The sequence below is a fragment of the Pelobates fuscus genome, chromosome 8 (genome assembly GCF_036172605.1).
Source record: "Pelobates fuscus isolate aPelFus1 chromosome 8, aPelFus1.pri, whole genome shotgun sequence".
NCBI classification, from domain to species: Eukaryota; Metazoa; Chordata; class Amphibia; order Anura; family Pelobatidae; genus Pelobates; species Pelobates fuscus.
The window spans coordinates 147109068-147119754 of record NC_086324.1 but is presented as its reverse complement, the minus strand read 5'-3'; positions in this window follow the sequence as shown (position 1 = coordinate 147119754).

Here is a 10687-nt window from a genome sequence, read left to right as displayed (position 1 = left end):
TCTAGGGAGACATCTCCCACTTCTGTCAGATAGGCCCTGAATACATCTTGTACCATCTTTGCATTAGTACCCAATATTATTGGGGCACACACTTTCTTGGCTGCAGGGCATATCAAAGCTTCCAGCTCCATAGGAAATATCATCCCGGTATTTAACTGGGGAATAGTTATGGTCACTTTTATGCATCCCTCCACAGGTTGAGCTTGCGACCCAACGCCCCATAGCTGAAACTCTCCTGCAGGTTCCATAGGAATGTGTTTCAAATGACGTTCATAGAAGTCTCTGTAGATAATGGTGACTTGAGAACCTGTATCTAGCAATGCTGAAGCATGAATTCCTTCCACTTGTACGTGTATCAAAGATTTAGGCCCAATCTTGGCCCCTACAGATAGACTATGTGTAGGCCGGGTCTTCCTTCGCTTGTAAGACCTGGTCATTTGAGTCTCCTCGAGCTCGGTTGCCAGCACCTCCACATCCACCTCCATGGAATTCGCAGGGCACTCCCGCTGAAAATGCCCCGACTTTCCACATTTAAAGCAGTCCCCTCGGCGGGGTGAATCCTCAGGAAACAGCTTTTTCTGAGTCTTCCTGTGTTGCCCCCCACTTCCAGGGGGAAAAACTGCTCTCTTTGGTGGTGATTTGCATAAGAGCTCCAATTCAGCCACCTTCTTCCTAAGAGCTGACAGTTCTGTATCCTCTTTCTCCTTCTGTAGGGGTGGACACGTCTGGTCTTCCATTCTCCTAGCTGTATTTATTAATGTGGAATAAGGCAGAACTTTATCATCCAATTTGGCTCTCAGCAGAATCATAACTGGATTATTGGTCAAACCACCTCTCTGAATTTGCTTAGATAGCCGAGCATCCAACTCAGGGGCAGTGACTGCTCCTTTATGGAATAACTTTCCAAGCGATAGTTGTAACCGGTTGATATAGTCAGTGGCCTTTTCATGCTCCTTCTGCTTAGTGGCTAGGAACTTAACCAACAGATCATCCAAATCTTCTGATTTCCCATAAGCATCCTGTAAAACTTGTAGATAGTCGTGCACAGTAGCTTGCCCATTTACTCCCTTGTACAGTCTTATCATGTCTGTAGCGGGAAAACGAAGACTCTCCACCAACCGCTGTTTCTTTATGGTATTCGTACAAGACCATTCCTCCAACAACTGCATAGCATTATCCTTCCAGACCTCAAAAGGTTCTTCTCCTGCAGGAACAGGCTGATTCCCAGAAAACACCTTTAGTTTGCGGTAACTATGGGTGTGGTTTGCCGTCACTATGGCTTCTGAGAGTTTCTGTAGTATGTCCGATACATCACTACCTCCTGTAGGCAGGGTGTGTACTTCAGGGTTGTCTGGTTTCAGTAATGCTGTAGGTGGATGAGATTCTACTTTAGGAGTAATCATCCCCTGCCCTCTAGGAGGATGGGCAGCTTGTTTAGGAATGGCTCCGGCCTTTCCGGAGATGGGGGTCAGGAGCTTAGAATAATTTTCTGTGACATAATCTTTCCGTTCTAATTTAAAGGGTTGTTGCAGTGAGGCCCTTTCTTTCTTATCAAGGAGAGCGTACACTAAGGAGCATCCTTCATCCGGGGCTCCATATAAATGAATGTTGGTAGGCATCTCGTGGTCTCCCAAGTCCGTATGACAATATATTAACATGTAAGTTTGGCCTTCAGAATCCTGCAGGATATCCCTGACGGTTGCCATTTCTATTCCCAGTCGAATTTCTATACACAAGATGACGTGATTCATCTCACAGCAGGATGGGACTTTGCATAACATCACAGCTTGCTGTAATGGTACATTTCTTTTCTGGGCCCACTCTTTTGCAAAGGAGGGAGTGGCCTGAGGACTTAGCCTATTCTCACTGGTTGTACCCCAATTCATCTCAGCAGCGCCTCCATATGTAACGGGGTTTTGGGGATGCCCCCTAGTGTCTTTGGGGTCCTTAAACCTAGTTAATTCACTATGCCTGACAGGCGGATCCTGAGCCTCCGCTATCTGGGAGCTGGGGTACATGTCTGCGGCAGCGCCTCCACCCAGTGGAACATCCGGGGTAGGGATGTGGGGTCCCACTGGGAACATACTTGGTGCAATAAGACTGACACAGCCTAACTGGAACTAACTTTATATGGTAAATAGCAATTGAACCGACACACATAGGAAAATACAATGGCGTAACAGATAACAATGCAAATGTGGATTTTCCCCACTCACCCACCAGCACACCTGTGTCCCACCCCCTGATCTTCGCCCTAGCGGCCGTTGGTGCACATAGGAGAGTTGGGGCCCTAATAAGTCCTGCTCCACAGAGTCACTGACACAGCCTCAGATGTGTAATGTCTGTACGGGACCTCAGAGTCTTTACTGTGAGTGAGAAGACAGGTGCCCTGTGGTGATACAGGGAGAGGTTTGGCTTACCCTCACAACACAATTAACCAGGTAGTCAGTAGCAGTCTCCTCTCACTGGATTCACCAAACGTCTGGGCTCAATGCTTGTCTTTGCCAGCAGGTCCCTCTCTCATCTGGTGTGATCTTGGGTGAAACAAGTTCTCTCTGCCAGGTTGCATCTCTTTTTACAGTCTCTCACATGTCCTCCATTTCAGCTCAGCATGTCATCCTTCTAGAATCCTTTTTGGCCCTCCTTCCCCAGAGCTGTGCAGGAAAACCTCCCAGGAACTGATGATGCCACACTCCTCCCACTGATTTCAACAAGTCATGTGATCAATGCTCAATGTTTTATTAACAACATACTGGGGCCATGTGCCATCTACTGGGCATTTCAGATAATGCAGTCTGTGTAACTTCACAGGGTTACATAAGTAAAACTGGTGATGTGGTATCCCTGACGGCCAACACATCAAGGAGCACTATCTAGCATGATACATTAAGTAAGGCTTCATCTAGAAGGTGTATGGTCTATGTGGTGTATGTGGACAGTCAGCGCAATGAACAATATTAGCAGTGGTTACATGGCATACCTCGATGTGTACCGGGAGGAATGATGGGCTACGGTAATGAGTTACTGCGTTATGCTGCACAGGTCGAGTGTAGGTGGGTTAAAGGTCCATAATTATTAGTAAAATCAAATAAAAATTGAAAAGGGAGACATAGTTAACCGTGAGGCAAGTGGTCCTTTTGCCTGCTCCTGTGGTTCATTAGTATTGGATGCCCTACAGGAACTGTGGTGTCATATGGGCATCCTGATATACTTTGTGTAGTCATACCGCGATAGTTTTAGGTGACATATATTGTGATTGCGCTGCATGGGAAGTAATCAAGGATGCGTGGCCCGTAAGCTCTGCTTTCTGGAGGGGGGGCGACCCGGAGGCCTTTTAGCTAAGGTTCATGGCTATAGGTTGTATGGCTTACTTGGCAGGTCCCTACCAAGGTGAGGGCTGTCTTAGTGTCATATGGGTTGCCGTAGCACTCATATACCCCCGAGTGCTGGGGGGGGGGGGGGAGCGCTGGTGTACTGTGTACTAGTGCTATAAGGGTAAGGTTGCAGGGTGTTAACCTAGTGTGTGGGCTAATGGAAACATCCATTAAGAGTCACTGAGGCATAACTTTCAATTCTTAACAGAAGAAAAGAGAGAAGCAACAAACAATAAAAAAAAAAAAAAAAAAAAAAAAGGGGTCCGCATGTCATGGAGGGTACTACAGTGCGCAGGACTGTTTGTTTCCCCTGACTCAGCCGGTGTCAGCCGCAGCCCTTGGTACAAACGATACCACTCTGTCCATGTCCCATGTGCCATTCCGGCCGCCTCCGGTTTCAACCCGTGTAGTGAGGCCCATCTTTTGAAGAAACGCTTCTGAATCCTCTGCCGAGGTGAGTTGTTGGATGTGTCCGTCCTTGGTGGCCTGGAGGGTGCGGGGCTGGATCCACCTATAGGGGATTCCCTTTGAGCGTAGGGTCTGTGTGACCGTCTGGAGGGACTTTCTCCAAGCCAGCGTGGATCTACATAAGTCCTGCATGAACTGGAGTTGCATTTGTTCAAATAGGTAAGGCGTTTTATTCCGCACTGCCTTCTGGACTTCCATTTTGTCCCGGTTCAGCACAAAGTGGACCAGCACGTCGCGGGTGGTCCCTGCAGGGGCCCTGTTATATTTTTGGAGGCGGAAGCAGCCATCTAGTTGTATACCTTTAGCCGAGCGTTGAGGCAGCAGGGACGTCAGCAGACGACGTAGAAACTGAGGTAATTCCCCGTCATCCACAGCCTCAGCTATGCCCCTTATTTTCAGATTGTTGCGCCTTCTTGTATCCTCCATGCAGTCCAGTTTAATCTGGATCGCTGTGTGGGCCGCTTGCAGTTGGTGCAACTGTGTATTGTTGCTGGCTTGTTAGTGAGCCACAGATGTGATGCGGTCCTCCGTGGCCTTTGCTCGGGCCGAGATCCCTGCGACCTCTTCTCTAATTATGTCGAGGTCGGCGGTGAAGTAGGCCCGAAGATTCTTCATGAGGGCCTGGATGTCTCCTTTCGTGGCGGGAGCCTGTAAGTCCTCAGGCGGTAGTTCGCCTGCAGTCCCACCTGCATATGTGATTTTGTCCAGGGCGTCCATGCAGTCTTCCTCGGAGGAGGAGTAAGGGGAATCGGGTGGCGGCGCCATTTTGGTTTTAGGCCGCTGTAGTAGCAGTTCGCTGATATTGCGGGAGCCTTCCCCAGCGAGGGTTTTCATTTTTTTGGCTTTCTTCCCCATCTCTAGTAGGAGGTGTTGGGTGCTTTGGCTGCCGAAATCGGGTGTTCAGACGCCTTAAAGTTGGTGTCTGTGTGCTTTTTTGCCGGAGCTCAGCCGCCATGCGTCTGCTACCATCAGAGTCGAAGCCACACCCCCACGTTGCCATGTTTTTATTGAACACACCATGTAAACATTCACAGTGCAGGTGGAAAAAGTATGTGAACCCTTGGATTTAATAACTGGTTGAACCTCCTGTGGCAGCAATAACGTCAACCAAACGTTTCCTGTAGTTGCAGATTAGACGAGAACAACGGTCAGGAGTAATTCTTGACCATTCCTCTTTACAGAACTGTTTCAGTTCAGCAATATTCTTGGGGTGTCTGGTGTGAATCGCTTTCTTCAGGTCATGCCACAGCATCTCAATCGGGTTGAGGTCAGGACTCTGACTGGGCCACATCAGAAGGCGTATTTTCTTCTGTTTAAGTCATTCTGTTGATTTACTTCTATGCTTTGGGTCATTGTCCTGTTGCAACACCCATCTTCTGTTGAGCTTCAGCTGGTAGACAGATGGCCTTAAGTTCTACTGCAAAATTTCTTGATAAACTTGGGAATTCATTTTTCCTTCGATGATAGCAATCTGCCCAGGCCCTGACGCAGCAAAGCAGCCCCAAACCATGATGCCCCCACCATCATACTTCACAGTTGGGATGAGGTTTTGATGTTGGTGTGCTGTGCCTCTTTTTCGCCACACATAGTGTTGTGTGTTTCTTCCAAGCAACTCAACTTTGGTTTCATCTGTCCACAGAATATTTTGCCAGTAATGCTGTGGAACATCCAGGTGCTCTTGTGTAAACTGTAAACGTGCAGCGATGTTTTGTTTGGACAGCAGTGGCTTCCTCTGTGGTATCCTCCCATGAAATCCATTCTTGTTTAGTGTTTTACGTATTGTACATTCGCTAACAGGGATGTTAGCATTTGCCAGTGATTTTTGTAAGTCTTTAGCTGACACTCTAGGATTCTTCTTCACCTTATTGAGCAGTCTGCGCTGTGCTCTTGCAGTCACCTTTACAGGACGGCCACTCCAAGGGAGGGTAGCAGCAGTGCTGAACTTTATCCATTTATAGACAATTTGTCTTACCGTGGACTGATGAACAGCAAGGCTTTTGGAGATACTTTTATAACCCTTTCCAGCTTTATGCAAGTCAACAATTCTTAATCGTAGGTCTTCTGAGAGCTCTTTTGTGCGAGGCATCATTCACATCAGGCAATGCTTCTTGTGAAAAGCAAACCCAGAACTGGTGTGTTTTTTATAGGGCAGGGCAGCTATAACCAACACCTCCAATCTCATCTCATTGATTGGACTCCAGTTGGTTGACATCTCAATCCAATTAGATCTTGGAGATGTCATTAGTCTAGGGGTTCACATACTTTTTCCCACGGGCGTAGGAACCGGGGGGGATGGGGGGGACGCATCCCCCCCAGGAAATCATCCGGGGGGGACAGATAATGCAGAAATCCCCCCCAGGTCCGCCGGCCAAAGGGGAGCGCAAAAATCACTTGTCAGACTGACAAGTGATGTTTGCCGTCCCCCTGACAGGCTGCGTGCGGCTCCATAATGGAACCGCATGCAGTGTACACTGGGAGGGGGAGCGCCTCCCCCTCCCACTCTGCATAGGAGCGCCGGGTGTCACGTGACTACCCGGCACTCAGTCTGACACCGTGCGCCGCTTGAAGAGGTCCCCCTCCCCTGCTCTGTGTGGTAAAACGGCAGGGAAGGGGACAACAATATGCAAGGAGGAGAGTGGAGCCGGCGTCATTATAAGCTCAGACGCCGGCTCTGAAAAAAAAAGCAGCTGCCTGCCCTGCCACTGCCAGGCATTTAGACTTAGTATGGAAGGGTTAGAGAGGAGATATAATTTGGGGAGGGGGTGGGTAGAAAAATGAATGGAACAGGTTAGAGGCTACTAATAGGAATGGAGGGGCGTGGAAGGGTACTAATAGGGGTAGAAGGGGATCCTAATATGAATGGGGGTACTAATATGAATGGAGGGAGGTAGGAGGGGGTACAAATATGAATGGAGGGGGTTAGGAGGGGGTATTAATATGAATGGAGGGGGGTACTAATATGAATGAAGGGGGTAAGGGGGCTAATAATATGACTAGAGGGGGTGGGGCTCTGGGGGGGTAGTAATATAAACGGAACAGGTATGGGGGTAGTAATATGAACGGAAGGGGTATGGGGGTAGTAATATGAACGGTAGGGGTATGGGGGGTTAGTAATATGAATGGAAGGGGTATGGGGGTTAGTAATATGAACGGAATGGGTATGGGGAGGTAGTAATATGAACGGTAGGGGTATGGGGGGTAGTAATATGGCCGGAAGGGGTATGGGGGGGGGGGGAAGTAATATGAACGAAAGGGGTATGGGGGGGTAGTAATATGAACGGAAGGGATATGGGGGGTAGTAATATGAACGGAAGGGGTATGGGGGGGTGGTTATATGAACGGAAGGGATAGGGTAGTAATATGAATGGAAGGGGTAGAGGGGGTAGTAAGTGTCCCTAAATGGCAGTTAGGAAATGTGGTCACCCTAAGTCAGGGCAGCCATTAACACGGGGCAAAAAGGGCAGCTGCCCCGGCCCAGTTGCTCCTGGGGGGCCCAAGGCAGCTGCCTCTTGAGCCCTGCTGCCCACAATAATATGCTAAAAATGTTCCCTCTCAAATCCTGATCTGATTCAATCCTCCACTATTCGGCATCGCCACATATTAAAGGACTTTGTTTGCTCCTCCCGACCTCCCTTGCCCTCTGTGTACGTGCATTCCATGATATCACGACAACGCTAGGGTGAGCTCCGGTCTCCTACAACTGCAGAGCAGCGCCTCACGCTTTCAGCCCTGAACCCAGATCACTGCTGGTGTCTTCAGTACTGTAAGTACAAGAAGATATATTACTTGTTTTATGTGGGTTAGGGGGCTAGGTGGTTGGAGGGGAGACAATTAGGGACGGGTGGATAAAGGGGTTAACCAGGGATATCATACTGATTACATGGAATGCTCCCATCCAGCCAGGGATATCATTAGTACAGTACTATCTGCACATTGTTTACAAAAAAAAATGATAGACATTTTTATTTCATACATTTGTGATGATTCTTTATTTCCCTCTATATTCAAGTGACACTATAGTCACCAGAACCACAACGGCTAAACGTAGTAGTTTTGGTGTTTATAGCATGTCTCTGCAGGCTTTTTAATGTAAGCGCACTGCCTTTTCAGAAAAAGGCAGTATTTACATTACTGCGGAGGAATACCTTATCAGGCGGCCACTAGAGGTGCTTCCTAGTCCAGTGTTGCACAACGTGCAGCACTGCCATTCACGCTGAACACTCCTCATAGAAATGCATTGATTCAACGCATCTCTGTGAGGAGATGCTGATTGGTGCAGCGCAGTGTTTTACCACGCATTGGGTTGGCTGATATATATTCAAACACTGTACATTCCTGTGCATTGTATTGATGAGGTGATCTGTAATACGCTCACAAACTGCACGTTCCTGTGAGTTATTTTGCTGTAGAGCTTGTGATACACTCACACACTGCACTTTCCCATGCATTTTATTGCTGAGGTGTTCTGTGATGTACTTGCACCTCACACATTACTGTCAGTTGTATAGTTGTGGAGCTATGCGATACACTGATTTGCTTCACATTATATTATTTCACACACACACACTGAAATGTAACATTATTATTATTTTATTATTTACATAGCGCCATCAAATTCCGTAGCACTGTACAATGGGATAAACAACTCTCAGTTTACTGAATCAGAATATACCCGGCGAGTAAGAATGCTATCCCCCCCCCAGATCTGTGGGGGTTCCTACGCCCATGCTTTTTCCACCTGCACTGTGAATGTTTACATGGTGTGTTCAATGAAAACATGGCAACATTTCATTCTTTGTGTGTTATTAGTTTAAGCAGACTGTGATTGTCTATTGTTGTGACTTAGATGATGATCAGATTACATTTTATGACCAATATGTGCAGAAATCCATATCATTCCAAAGGGTTCACATACTTTTTCTTGCAACTGTATGTGTGTATGTATGTATGTGTATATATATATATATATATATATGTGTGTGTATATATATATATATATATATATATATATATATATATAAAACCTAGGAAATTATTTTAACTTGGGACGCTTTGGAAAAATATTGAAATATTAAGGGAGCCTTGAACCTAAAAAGTTTGGGAACCACTGGGGTACAACATTTGCTAATTTTCCATCTTCTGGGACTACTCCTGTTAACAATGATTGGTTAAATAAATCTGTAAATGGTTTTGCTCGGACACCAATAATTTTTAATTTAATAACTTTGGGTGTATTTCATCAGGCCCCATCGACTTATTTGCCTTTACTTTTGACATAGAACCTCTTCCTCTATAAACTCACATGTAACAAATGACTCATTTGTCCTTTTTCTTAACTGAAGTTAAGAATTTATCCTCATTTGTCCCTCTCCTTAATTTTCAGCTGTAAATACAGAACAAAAATATTCATTGAGGCAGTCAGCTAGACCTTTATCCTCTTATACATACCTTCCTTTTTTTGTTTCTAGTCTTACTAATCCTTGTTTTACTTTCCTTTTCTCATTTATGGATCTAAAAAATGTTTTATTCACCTTTTTTTTATTTTATTTTTTTTACTGACTGTGCAATTCTCTCTTCTGTGTGCGCTTTGGAGGCTCTTATAATTTGATTTGCCTCTTTCTGCCTAATCTCATAGATCTGTATTTCTCCTCACTCTGTTTTTTTTTTTAATAACTACTAAATGCTAATTTTTGTTTTTTACTATTTTGGCCACTTCTGCAGAGTACCACAGTGATTTCTTAATTTTTTTGCTCTTCCTGACAAGCCTAATGGAATTTTCTGTAGCTTTCAGTAGTGCAACTTTTAAAAAAATCCCATTTCTCATGGAGCCCATTTAAACTGCTCCAGTCTGATAAAGACTCCTTTACGCGTATTCTAATTTAAGAAAAGTCTGTTTTTCTAAAATCGAAAACTTTTTTGTTTTTGCGTGGTGTGACTCACTTTTCTTATATTTAACCACACTTGCTGGTGATCACTAGATCCTAAACTTTAACTTACAGTAATATCTGGTACCAAATCTCCATTTGTTAACACTAAATCTAGTATGGCCTCATTACGAGTTGGCTCCTCAATGACTTGTTTTATAGATAATCCCAGCAGGGAGTTAAGAATATGTGTGCTCCTGGCACAAGCAGCTGTTTTGGTTTTCTAGTTCATATCGGGAAGATTAAAGTCACCCATGTTGAGAACGTCCTCCTTCATTGTCATTTTAACTATTTCCTCAACTAGTTGATTATCTAACTCTCTAACTATCTAACTATTTGTCCAGGGGGGCTGTAAATCACACCTACACGAGTTACTGTGTAATTACCAAATTCTAATGTAACCCAAACGGACTCTATGTTCGCCTCACTAACTTGCTTTGCCTTGTCTTAAATGGATTATGAAGACATCTGCTAAATTTTCTGAATAAATTGAAAAGATAATAGAGCATCTCATGAAAAACAACATGTTGTAGGTGTTATTTAATTTTTTTATACTCAATGCTGTAATTTTCAGAGAAGTGACATTTCCCGAGTAAAGTACTTTGGTCAAAAATGGGGAAATTCACTTTGTATTCCTGACAATTCCCACTTGCATGAATCACCCAGTGTGACTGGAACACTTATGTTTCACTATTGAATTCACATACAGCATATCCTAATTATTGTCACCCCAGGCATACCTACCAAGTGTCCCTATTCAGGAGGGACAGTCACTATTTTGGAACCAAATCCCTCTATCCCTCTTTTCTACCTTAATGTCGCTCTTTTCTAGGCACTCCATATTGTTGGTGTGTGTGAGTGTATAACAGAGCTTCACAGCAATATACTACAGTAATGTGTCTTTAAACTACAATAAATGTG